This window comes from Chiloscyllium punctatum, chromosome 12 (genome assembly GCF_047496795.1).
Source record: "Chiloscyllium punctatum isolate Juve2018m chromosome 12, sChiPun1.3, whole genome shotgun sequence".
Lineage (NCBI taxonomy): Eukaryota > Metazoa > Chordata > Chondrichthyes > Orectolobiformes > Hemiscylliidae > Chiloscyllium > Chiloscyllium punctatum.
Genome location: NC_092750.1, coordinates 31,995,177 through 32,008,880, shown reverse-complemented (window position 1 = coordinate 32,008,880; position 13,704 = coordinate 31,995,177). Strand labels below are relative to the sequence as shown.

The 13,704-nt window shown below is 41.5% G+C and overlaps 1 protein-coding gene across 2 annotated transcripts in view; it reads left to right on the top strand.

Annotated features, from left to right (window-relative positions):
• The window catches only part of LOC140483756 (FYVE, RhoGEF and PH domain-containing protein 3-like), a 221,266-nt gene that overhangs the window by 355 nt on the left and 207,207 nt on the right, over window positions 1-13,704 (top strand). The gene's annotated exons all lie outside the window — the stretch shown is intronic.

The following is a 13,704-nucleotide window of genomic DNA, read 5'->3' as shown; positions in this document are numbered from 1 at the left end:
ATCCACTTTGGGAGTCTTCACTGCAAACTCTCAGCACTTGTGTTTCACGGGAAAACCGAAGATAGAAAAGTTATGTATAAGTTTTATTGTCTTCGTACGAGCTAAAGTGTTGTCACAACTTTGAATAATGTGTTGAAGTCCAGAGATCGATTTATTACTTCTGCCAATATCGGGAGCGCGCGCCACTGTAAGCTTTAATTCATCATACTTGATGTGTATGTTCTTTTAACATGATGTTGTCTTGGAGGTTGGTCTGATTAAATAAATCCAAGTTTTAATCTGTTTTATAACTAATTTTATTAGTTAAAGCTGCATTTTGACATCTGAATATCAATAACATAACTTTCATCTGGCCAAATAGTAAGAACGACAGTGTTTGTGCTTTGTGCATAAGTAATTCAACTTTACATTTTGTTCCTGCTGGGGGAAAAATGTCTCTTTAACGTGTCTCCTGCGGTGTTGCCACAACGCAGGGTTTTGTAAGAACAATCAACGAAAAGCAGAATGCCAGAGATTTGAAATTAAAAAAAAATAAAGTACGCGAGAGAAACTCAGCCGGTCTGTGGACACGGAAACACAGTGAATGATTCAGTGCAGTATAACTCTTCCCCGATTGTTTGATCTTCCTCTGTATTTGGAGGTTGCTAGCAAAGCGTTTGTTACCCAACCCTAGCTTCCCAAGAAGTTTGATATAACTGAATAACTTGCTCGGTTGTGTTATTTGGTGTGGGTTTGGAATCACTCTCAGCTGCCTGAGAATGTTTCCGTTCCTCATGGGGCTTAGTGAACCAGTCGATGTTTTCTAGAGAATTTCAACAGAAACAAAAAAAAACAGAATTCTCATTCTTAAACTGCTTTGGTGCGTTTCCGATTGGCATCTTTGGGTTATAGTCCTATATCAGTCACTATACTCGAGTCTGCTTTTAGGTGGGAGCTGGAGTTGTGGAATTTGGTAACATCCTTAAGGCACGGGATTGTAGGAATACCAAACCGGGATCTGGGATCACATGGCTGTGACATGTGGAAATGTTGAAAGTTGTGTGTTTAGGAATAATAGGGAAACAAGGCATACATTTTAAAGTTGTTGAACTCTTGGTATCTAAGTGTGGATGGATGGAGGGATAGGGATAGTAAACAAAATCTAACATCATTGTGAAGAAGGGGAAATATGGTAAATTTAATCCGAATTGCTTTGGACCCCCCACCCTCAGCTGCTTTGAGCTTTGGCTATTACCTTCCACATCATAAGCTGCTTGAAACATTGTTGGAAAATCATAAGTTCAAGAACACAGAAATACAAAATCTAGTGTATGTATGTTTATGCATTCTTTATTAAGCAGACATTCTATAAACAATAATTACTTGTTTAAATGATTTGAGAGGTTTTGAGCCACCCTTATAATACTATTGCATTCTTATAAACAAAGAAATCATGAATACTTGTGTTTTTCTTCCCAAGTGTTTCTTCTCATGAATGCTGATATCACTCCTCTATTCATTTGAAGTAGAGTCTGGAAGAATTCAACTTCACTTATTTGCAAGTCATATGTAGGGGGTAAAAGCAGGAAGAAAGGCACAAACTCTTACATCCAGTTGATGGACAGACTCTATGTGGCAACTCTATACAAACTCAAAATGTATAGATATGGTTAGCAGCTCTGGACAACTACCCTGAAATGTTTGAGGAGGAAAAGCTGGTTGCAGCTCAGCCAGTTGAGAGAGTTTGAGACTGAAATAAAACCATAAATAAAGATGTTGAAAGTCACACAAACAGGCAACTATATCATCCTGTTGGTAAATATCCTGAAATGTGTTATTTTAAACCAATTTCATTTGTCATTAGGATGAGAATGTTACTGGTAAAGTGTTGTCCACCCTTAGTTACCTCAAGAATCTGGAGGTGAGCCACTTTCTGACTCAGCAATAATGTTGGTTTGGTAATGTAACTCTGAGCCAAGATGGTGTGAGGTTTGAAGGAGAACTTTATAAATTGTGCTGTCTTTGTCCATCTAGGTGGTCGAGGTTGTGAGCTTGGAAGGTGCTGAAGGAAGGATTCTCAGCAAATTGCATTTTCTTGATGGTAGATGTAAAGGAAGTGAATATTAAAGGTGGAAGATGCAATGCTGATCACTGAGTAGTATTGATCGTCTTGAGTGTTGTCAGAGTTGCATTCAGCCAGGCAAGTGGATAGTATTCTATTAGATTTCTGACCCATTTCTTGTGTATTTTACTCTGGTTATGGGGGATCAAGAGGTGACTTATTGCAGAACTTTCAATCTGCGCTTGCAGACATAGGAAATAAGTAGTTAGATTAGATTAGATTAGATTAGATTAGATTACTTACAGTGTGGAAACAGGCCCTTCGGCCCAACAAGTCCACACCGCCCCGCCGAAGCGCAACCCACCCATACCCCTACATCTACCCCTTACCTAACACTACGGGCAATTTAGCGTGGCCAATTCACCTGACCTGCACATCTTTGGACTGTGGGAGGAAACCGGAGCACCCGGAGGAAACCCACGCAGACACGGGGAGAACGTGCAAACTCCACACAGTCAGTTGCCCGAGGCAGGAATTGAACCCGGGTCTTTGGCGCTGTGAGGCAGCAGTGCTAACCACTGCCACCGTGCCGCCCCTCTAGTTAATTTTGTGGTAAATGTTAATGTCCTGTATATTGATCATGGGAGATTCAGTGGCAATGCCATTGAACATCAAGATGGATGTTTGGCTTCTGCCTAGTAGGAAATGATCATTGCCTACTACTTATTAAACAGTGGCTGAGTGTTAGCATTGCCTCACAGCGCCAGGGACACAGGTTTGATTCCACTCTTGAGCAGTTGTCTGTGTGGAGTTTGCAAATTCTCCTGTGTCTGTGTGAGTTTCTACCAGGTGCTCCAGTTTCCTCCCACAATCCAAAGATGTGCAGGATAGGTAAATTGGTCATAGTGGCCAGGGATGTGTAGCATAAATGGAATAGCCATAGGAAATGCAGGGTTACAGGGATTGGGTAGGGGTTCGGACTGGGTGGGATGCAGTTTGGAGGGTTGTTGTGGACCCCTTGGGCCGATTGGCCTGCTTCCACACCATAGGGGTTCTGTGATTCTGTGAAACGATGGATAAATCTTGCCGCATAAAGACACTGACAGCCTCAGTATCTGCAGAGGTACAAGTGGTCATGAAATTCCCCATAACTGACCTTATTTTAGAGGGAAGATCGTTAGTAAAGCAGTTGAAGTAGGAGTTTGGGCCTATGGCACGATGCTGAGGAACTCCTACAGTGATATGCAGTAATGAACTGATTAACTTCCAACACCACAATTGGATCATTTTGTGCTTAATTAGTTACAACCAGTGGAAAATGTTTCACTGATTATCCTTGATTTCAGTTTTGAAATGGCTTTTTGATGGCATGTTTGGTTAAATGCTCCACTGATGTTGAGGACAGTCACTCCCTCTTTTTGTTTGAACTAAATCTTTTAATAAGGTTTGAGCTGAGCGATCCTTGCAGAATCCAAACCAAGTATCAATGAGCAGACTCTTGCTGAGTAAGAGTTGTTTGATAACATTGCTGGTGATACCTTCCATCTCTTTGACAAAAGACTGATGTGGTAATTGGCTGGATTGGAACTATTCTGTATTTGTGGTGTAGGTAGTAATTCTAAATTTGCTGGGTCAGCCAAAATGAGAAGAAAACATATGAAGCCTGCCCAATTGAAAAGTCAATTGTTCCAATGGTGACTTCCTATTTTCTGAAGGGATATGTGAGTTTAAATTAACTGTTGTAACTCAGCAGGAGATGGACTGAACAGTGACTGTCAGCAAGACAAAGTGCAGTTGACCACAGAGTTGTGCTGCATAGATATCATAAGGTCACTTGGACAGCACCAAAACTGCATAGAGGTAGTCTATATGAGCAGACTAGTCTGAGGCCAAGGTATATTAAAGTCTGGAGATAAGCCTCCTTCCAGAGAAAACAAGCAAATGCCTTAATGGGTGAAAGGTAAACCAACTGGTAGATGTGACATACATGTCCTGTTTAACAGTGGTCATTTAATGAATTGCTGAAGACTGTGCAGTGCCAAAGATTGATCATGCAGGCTACATACAGAGTGGAATATGAGAGAATATGCCAGCTAGCAGGAACAGGAGTTGTCTGATCAATGACTGGAGGTTGGCATGGTGTGGGCTGATCATTTGTTTCAGTCTGACTCTCAGACAAGTTTGCATAAACTGGGTCACGTGATTGTAAGCATTGTACAGGTAAGCTTGTGAGGTATTACTATTATTGCAGTATTTTGTACTGTAGAGAGATAGTGATTCATTGCTGCATTTCCTTTTCTGGTAATGATTCACAGGTTTAATATGATAGAGGAAACCCACCTTGTAGTCTAATGAATGATAAACAAAATGTAGTTTATTGCATAAAAGCAGCCAGGCACAAGTTACATCAGAATGATAGACTTTGATAGAGACTGAGGGAGACTTCAATGACAGATTTTACACTTTTGAAATCTAAAAAAATCTGTGAATTCGGTGTTGCTTGATGCATGCCTACGATTAACCCTTCTGGATTAGTGGTGCTGGAAAAGCACAGCAGTTCAGGCAGCATCCGAGAAGCAGTAAAATTGATGTTTCGGGCAAAAGCCCTACTCTATGCGACTTTCTCCCCACCCCCACTCTCCTCTCATTTATCTCTCCACTCTTCAGGCACTCTGCCTGTATTCCTGATGAAGGGCTTTTGCCCGAAATGTTGATTTTACTGCTCCTAGATGCTGCCTGAACTTTTCCAGATCACTAATCCCAAATCTGGTTTCCAGCATCTGAAGTCATCGATTTTACCTACGATTAACCCTTACAGATCCCTCCAGTCTTGTGCAACATCTCCCTCCAAGTTTTCCCCATTATTAACATAATAGACTTATGAATGTAGTTGTTTAACATTACACCATATCCCAACCCCTAAGTCTCTGATTTCACAAATTAGGCATTTTAGATGTTTCGCTATTCTCCCAGAATGTATTCTGTTCAGACTTGGAAGACTGATAGATCTCTGGGTGGAAGACTGTTGCCTTTGATTCTGTTCTTGATAGAGTGAGGTCTGTAAATCCTTTTAAATAGGAAGACCTTTTTATAATTTGGATTTACATCACTAAGGCTTAATTTCTGCTAAAATGGGACATTGCTCTGTTTTAATATCTAATATTTTGACATTGTTTTCAATGTCAATGCATCATATCCTCAATCTGTGTAGGCAGATTTTATTTTCTCTCAACCTGCCAGCAAATCTGTGTTAAAGTGCAAAGGTTCTTCTTTAACCTAGTCATTAGGTTGGAAACTTTTATTTACACATAGCGATTACATTTCTGGTCAAACCAACCTGTTCCCTTCCTCAGTTGAGCAACTGAGGATTGCTTCTTCCTTATCATGATCCCAGTGGTTGTTACTGATGATTATTCCAGGGAAGATAGAGGAATTTTGCTTGAACTTGCATCTCTCTAGCATCTGACATCAGGCTCAAGTCTGTTACCACTATGTCCAGAAAATTGTTCAACGAGATCTGATTGTTCTTGTGCACCAGTTGCTGAAAGTAAGTATACAGGTACAGCAGATTGTAAAGAAGGTAAACTATATGTTGGCCTTCATTACGAGAGGCTTCGAGTATAGAAAAGAGGATGTCTTACCACAGTTATATGTGCAGTTTTGGCCTCTATATCTAAATCATAGAATCCTGACATGTAGGCATCTGAAGAAGACCATTTGGCCCATCTGACCTTCCAAAGAACATCCCAACCAGAGCCAGATATTTCACACAGTCTAACCACTTAACCTGCACATCTTGTAGGAAGAAACTGGAGTGCCTGGAGGAAACTGTCTCAGACACAGGGAGAGTATGTAAACTCCACACAGTCGCGAAGTTGGAATCAAATCCAGGTCACTGGCACTGTAAGGCCACAGTGCTAACTATTGTGCCCATAGGAAGCAGGTTGCTGTAGAAGGAATAGAGCAAAACTTTGCCAGATTGATACTTGGGGTGCCTGGACTTATGTATGAAGAGAGATTGACTTGGTTAGGATTGCATTCACCGAAGTTCACAAAAATGGGGGAGGAGATCTTGTAGAAGCCTATAAATTTCTAACAGGAGCAAAATCGGCAATTGCTGGAAAATCTCAACACTGTGGCAGCATCTGTGGAGAGAAAGCAGAGTTAATGTTTCAGATCCAATGACCCTTCAGAATTGGCGATCCTGCTCTATTAAGCAGGAGGAAGAAAATAGATCATCATTGGTACTGAATTTATCTTTAACAGAAAGAAATGGAAATTGTATCTTAAGACCAAACTCAACCCAAGTCTTGGGATAGGAGCAAAAAGTGATATTGGCTGGGGATGTTTAAAGAAGGTCCACAAAGAAAGTTGTTTTATTTTGAGAAGAGGTCTAGATTGGAGCATACTTGGTAAACTTAGTCATCTGTCATCAGATCTTGTTATATCATGTGAAGGCTTTGCATTTTTTTTTGCCAATGTCCAACTGTGTCCTTAATCACTTTTTACTGCCCCTTTTACCTTCACTTCAAATCTAAGGTCAAGTGTTGTATCTTAGTGCATCCCTCTACTTTTCCATTTTACCCACCATGCTCCCCTGACTTAGGTCCCATTTTGCTCATCCAAAATTCTGCCTGTTTGTCTGACTAATCTTTTATGTGTCCCTTCTGTCTTTACCTCCCCATTGGCAGGTGTATATTCAGCTATGGAGGGCACATGTTGACAATTCTGGAACTTCTCCCTCTGATCCCTCTCCTTCCCTCCAACTCTTTTTATTTTGACCCAACTTATGAACATAGATTTGTGACATTTTGTTTGTACATCTATTTTTAACTGATTAAGCCTATCTGTCATCCCTTGGGATGTTTTCTATGCTAAAGACATTATACAAATGCCATTTTCATTGTTATGCATTAGACATGGCCAATTGCAATTTGTGCACCCTCTTATCCTAAGTTTGAAACACTCAGCTTCTTAAAAAAAAATTCTGATCATTGAAGTCTGGCAACTAAATCTCATAACTAGGGCTTGTTAGGCATGAGTTTGCAGTTCACCAGTCTGGAAAGGAAGTGACTTTATTTCTGGAATAAGTTGTTCATTTCCACATCCCTTTCTTTTCCTTTTATTTAAAATGGTCTTTTTTCGCAGTGGTTTCCCTGCAGGAAAATGCTTTAAAAAGCTTTTGGATTTTTTTTTAAACTTGTGTTTACTCTTGGTCAATGCATTTTTGAAGTTAGCTGGCGATCTCTCTTATCTGAGAAATACAAGACCACCTTGAGCTTCCACATAGAATACTGAAATACCAAGATGACCAGTGGGGCGGGGCGGGGGGGGGGGGGGGGGGGGGGCGGCGGTGAAGTGAGTGAGGCAACATGTGGAACCCTACCCAGCCTCTAACAGCTAATTTTGTTGTCATTAAAACTTGCCATTTGTTCTGACCAGAATTACAATTAGCTGAGAAAAATCTCAGTATTTTAGATTCAGGGTCTGTTTTTCAGGAGAGGAGTGATTCCATACAAATTATTTAGTAATTCATGGTGGCACAGTGGGTTACTCTTCGGAGGGTCGGTGTGGACTGGTTGGGCCGAAGGGCCTGTTTCCACACTGTAGGGAATCTCTTTTGTTAAAAAAAAATAGCCATCAAGTCATACAGCATGGAAACAGAGCCTTTAGTCCATGCCCCAAACTTAACTAGTCTCATTTGCCTGCATTTGGCCCATAAACCTCCGAGCCTTTCCTATTCATGTACTTATCCAAATGCCTTTTAAACATTGCACCTGTATCTGCAACCAGCACTTCCTCTGGAAGTTCATTCCACACAAGAATCACTTTTTGTTTAATAAAAAAGAATTTGCTCTTCATGTACTTTTAAAACTTTCTCCTCTCACCTTAAAAGTATGCCCTCTAGTTTTGAACTACTCTATCCTGGGGAAAAGACCCTTGCTATTTACCTTATCTATGCCCCTCATTATTCTATAAATCTCTATCTCAATCTCCTACGCTCCAGTGAATTAAGTCCCATCCTATTTTTAGAACTCAAATGCTCCATTCCCAGAAAAATCTTGGTAAATCTTTTCTGAACCCTCTCCAATTTTATGATATCCTTCATATCCAGTTCTAGTCACCCTGCTATATAGGACTCTAGAAGAGGCCTCACCACTGTCCAATACAAGCTCAATGTGACGTCCCAACTCCAACACTCAAAGGTCTGATCGACTAAGATAAGTGTGCCAGATACATTCTTAATCATCTGGTCTACCTGTGATGCAAATTTCAAAGAATTATGGACCTGAGGCCCTAGATCTCTCTCTTCTGCAACACTACCCAGGGTCATACTATTAATTGTGTAAGTTCTACCCTGTTTGTTTAACTAAAATGCACTATCTTAGATTATTTCAAATTAAACTATATCTGCCACTTCACAGTCCATTGACCAATTTATCAAGATCTCTTTGTAGTCTTTTATAACTTTTTCACTGTCCACTATACCACCAATTTTGGTGATATCTGCAAACTTATTAACCATGCCTCTTAAATTTTCATCCAAATCATTTATATAAATGACAAACAAAAATGGATCTTCATGGAACACTGCTGATCACATGCCTCCAATCTGAAAAATAACCCTTCACCACCCTCTGTCTCCCATCATTTAAGGTAATTTTGTATCCAATTGGCAAGTTCACCCTGAATTCTATGTGATCTAACTTTACGAATTAGTACACCATGCGGAACCTTGTCAAGACTTCACTAAAATCCATGCAAACAGCGTCTACCGTTCTGCTCTCATCAATCTTTCTTTTTTAGTCACTTCCTCAAAGAAAAATCAATCAAGTTTGTGAGGCACGATTTCCCTCGCACAAAACCATGCTGACTATCCCTAATCAGTCCTCGCTGTTCCAAATGCATTTAAATCCTATCTTTCAGAATAACCTCCAACAGCCTACTCACCACTGATATAAAGCTCACAGGTCTATAGTTCCCAGCTTCACCTTATAGCCTGCCTTAAATAAAGGCACAACATTTGCCACCCTCCTGCCCTCCAGCACTTCACCCATGCTTAAAAATGAAACAAATATTTCTGCTAGGGGCCCTGCAATTTCTTTCCTAACTTCCCACAACATCCTGAGGTACACTTGAAGTGGATTTTCTTTGCATGATAGTCTTGGACCATCTTGTTTCTCAGAAAGTTGCTCGTCACGTCTAGTGGTGAAATGAAGCCTTGTAACCATCTGATTAGATGTGTCGGCTCTGTCATGTCATCTAGCTTTGACAGGTCGTAGACCATTATGTACGCAAACCACTTTTTATCTTGAGTTTGAGTAGATGGCCTTATTGTGTTTGAAGCTAAAAGAATTTAACTGTAACTTGTTACGAAAATTGTGGATGAACTGAGTGAAGCTCAATTATAGACCTGTGCTTTAAATTAGAATTTCATCAGCCACTATTAGATGTTCTACTGAGAGATACAGGACAATTCAAATATGTAGTTCTGAATTTAAAACTCACACAAGACCAGGTTATAGTCCAACAGGTTTAATTGGAAGCACCAGCTTTCGGAGCACTGCTCCTTCATCAGGTGGTTGTAGAATATACTCCACAACCACATGATGAAAGAGCGACGCTCCAAAAGCTATTGCTTCCAATTAAACCTGTTGGCCTATAACCTGGTCTTGTGAGTTTTAACTTTGTACACCCCAATGCAACACCGGCATCTCCACATGTGGTTCTGCATGATTGCTAAATGAATGTTTTGCTTTGAATATCATGATGATAAAGGGCAGAACTGAAGAGTAGTCTGAGTTCAGAATGTGCTTTTGTAATTGTCACATTGGTACTTTAACCAAATATTGTCTAAACAAAATTAGCACGCAAACAGTAAGCTTGAATCTATATCTGAGGTTAGCTCTGCAACTGCAGCAACTGAAAACATTCGGCACGTAACCATTGAAAATAGTGACTGACCTTTCAGTGCTGTGTAGTTCATGTTGCTTGGCGCTGGAATTGAATCCCACAAGCATGTTAACAATAGAATAATTTGTCAAACTAATTTCCGGAAGTGCTTATTCTGTAGAGGAAAACATTTGTATGTTGCAACAAAATGCTTCTTCCTAATTATCAATTTTGGTGTACTAATTACTACTTATTAGTCTTGTTTGTATTGATTACGTTTGAGTAATTTTCAATGTGGAAAATGGACTGATTGTTATTAGATTATGAAATACTCCAAAAGTTCACTTGGCTGCTGCATTTATTACAAATTATGGTGTCTGTCTGAGAACGTTTACGTAAATGACAATAATGACTTCCAATTACTAAGAACTTTTTGAAAGGAGGAACAAATTTTCTCATCTGTACTTTCTTAGACATAAATACTGCAGTTATAATATAGAAAGGTACTTTATAATGGGGATCCAAGATAGCAACGGACCGAATGGTCTGCTGTGCTGAGCTCTGTGCCATGCCCCCTGGCAAGGCGGATCTTCAGCCCCCTTCCCACCCTCGTTAACCACCCGAAGGAGAAAAATCGATGATATAAAGTTACTGAACATCTGGAGCTGCTAGAATTGTGATTTGACAGCTCTAAGATTAGGATGAAGTTGAATAAAGGAAAAGGGGTGAAAGGAGTACAGCAAGTGGGGCAATTCCTTACTGTGTCGGTGGTACTCCTAGCCATTGCTCAAACTCCCATCGTGGCCCCTTTGGATTTAATGGGGCAGCAGCATTTACTCTCGGAGTTTGCCAAAATTCAAGAAAAGATTGAAGCAGCAATGGAGCCAATAGCTGCCATGCTGAAAAAGTCAAACTCTGGACGAAAGAGTAGAAGCGGTGGGGCACAGGACCGCGGCATCGGAGACTGTGGCGGAGGTCTCAGGAGGAAGGATCCGAACATTGGAAGACCAGGTTTGGGTCCTTCAGGAACAAGTGGATTACCTGGAAAGCAATTGTGTATGATAAACCTTATTGCTCGTGGGTGTCCCAGATGGCGAGGACCTCGTTGGATTCCTGGAAAAGTGACTCCCAAGGTTCCTGGGGCTGGAGTTGGAGTTGGGTCTGGTGAGTATTGAGCGGGCCCACTGGATTGCAATGCCCAGGTCTGGGCTGGATCCGCGACCCCGCCTGGTCCTAGTGCAACTCCAGAATTAAAAAGTATAACAGTTAGTGATTGAAACATCATGAAAACTGGGAAGAGATTCACAGGCTTTAAGATATAAAGGCTAAGAATAATGTTTTTTCAAGATTTCTCAGGAACCATAATTAAGAGGAGAAAGGCTTTTGATGAAGTTAAGAGAAAATTAAGGGACCTGAACATTCAGTATTCCTTGAGGTACCCGGCCGTGTTGCGTTTCACTCACAGAGGGACAGTATATAATTTTGATTCAGCAGAAAAGACCAAGGACTTTGTGAACTCTGAAATAAAGTAGTCTGTCTATGGGAGGGTGGTGTGGTGGGGGGGGGGGGGGGGGGGGGAGCACTGTTATGGCCCATGGTACAGTGTTTCTTTACTTTTTCTGCCCCTTTTTTCCCCCCTCCCCTTTTTGTGGTTATCGATTTTATAGCTTTTGTACTGCCGTGGTGTAAAACCTGGTTTACTTATCATTTCAGTGGTTGGTTATTGTCTTTTTTTTTTGCTGCTGTCCTTTCTTTTGGATTGGGGGGTGGCTATATCTGTGGTTAAGATGTATGGAGAAGAGGTGGGGTGGGGGGAAGAGTGGGTGTCCATTGTTAATTCTCAGAATGTAAATAACATGTTTCCTTTATCTGTGCATTGTCTGGGACTAGGGTGTGGCCTCAGCTGGAAGGATTCGGGATGGTCGCAAGGATTGGGAAGATTGCCCCCTATGGGCAAGGGGGGAGGTCTGGAGTGAATTGGGGTTTATTTGGGTATTTGTTTAAGTTCAATGTAGTGATTTAGTTGTTTAGTTGTGGTAGTTTTTATAGGAATAGTTTTTATACTTTGTTGCTGCCAGCACCTCGTAAGCTGCTGCTTCTTGGGAAAGCACGGGCTGCCCTGGACGACCATGGTTAGTGATTCATTCAGGTGGTGCACCTGGAATTTAAAACGAAGCCATTTCCCCCATTAAACAAAAGAAGGTGCTGTCAAGCCTTCGGAAGAAAAAGGTGGACATCGCCCTGCTGCAAGAGACACGTTTAACTGATAAGAAATATCTGAAGCTGCAGCAGGTGGGTTATGGTAGGTATTCTTCTCCTCCTTTAGCTCCAAGAGTAGAGGAGTGCCTGTACTGGTAAAAGGAAAATCCCATTCCAGGTAACTGAGCAAATCAAGGACTAACATGGACGGTTCATCATTCTTAAAGCTCTAACACATGGAGAAGAGTATGGCATCCCGAATGTTTATTGTCCCCCAGTGCACCCTCTTAAATTTCTAATTGATGCAGTTGCTAAATTAATGAGTTGTGGGGTGCACCGCATAATGATAGGAGGGGAGTTTAATCCAATGGCAGCATGGTGGCTCTGTGGTTAGCACTGCTGCCTCACAGCACCAGGGACCCTGGTTCGATTCCAGCTTCAGGCGACTGTCTATGTAGAGTTTGCACATTCTCCCTGTGTCTGTGTGGGTTTCTTCTGGGTGCTCCAGTTTTCTCCCAGAGTCCAAAGATGTGCAGGTCAGGTGAATTGGCCATGCTAAATTGTCCTAGTGTTAGGTGCATTAGTGAGGGGAGAATGGGTCTGGGTGGGTTACTCTTCGGAGGGTTGGTGTGGACTGGTTGGGCTGAAGGGCTTGTTTCCACACTGTAGGGAATCTAATCTAAGAAAATCTAAACCTAATAGATCCCAAGGGTGCCAAGGGGCTTGGCAGGTATGCCTGTGCAATTGTAAGCAGTTGGTGGACATGTGTGAGGAGTTGGGATTAGTGGATGTGTGCAGGCATCTCTACCCTAATGAAAGAGACTTTACTTTTTATTCAAATGCACTCAAGTGCCATACTTGAATTGGTGTGTTCTTTATGCCATCGGTTTATTTGGACAGAACATTGGCGTGCAAAATTGTGAATATAGCTGTCTCGGACCATGCGCCAGTGTATTTAGTTGTTAAAATCAAAGGTGGCGGAATAGATGCATGGCACTGACACATGGACCCATTCCTGTTAAGGGATAGCAAATTTGTTGAGTACATTACGAGTGAGTTCAGGGCCTTCTGGGATACCAACTCTGGTACAGCCAGTAATCCAGCAATTCTGTAGGAGGCAACTAAGGCATATTTATGAGGCCTGATCATTTTGTATTCAACGATTAGCAGGAGGCAGAGGGAGGAGCAGCAATAGATGCTGGAGACCTGGCTGCAGATAGTTGAGGAAGTATATGATAATAGGCCCTCTCTGGTCAAGCTGTAATGGGTCACACCGCTCTGGGCAGCTCTCGACACATTGCACACACAGGTGGCAAAAAAAGAGGTCTCCTTTGCTAAACAAAGATTGTTGGAATTTGGAGATCAGTCAGGTAGATATCTGACATATCTGGCTAGGAAAAAAAAATGTTTCCCATATCATTGTCTGTTAGAAGGCTGGCATGTTACCCGTGAGTTGAAGATCAATGTTAGATTTAGGGAATACTTTGCAGAGTTATATTGGTTGGAGGGCAGTGAAGACGGTGTAGCAAGAATGCATTCCTTTTTTGAGAACCTGGACCTCCCCAGTGTAA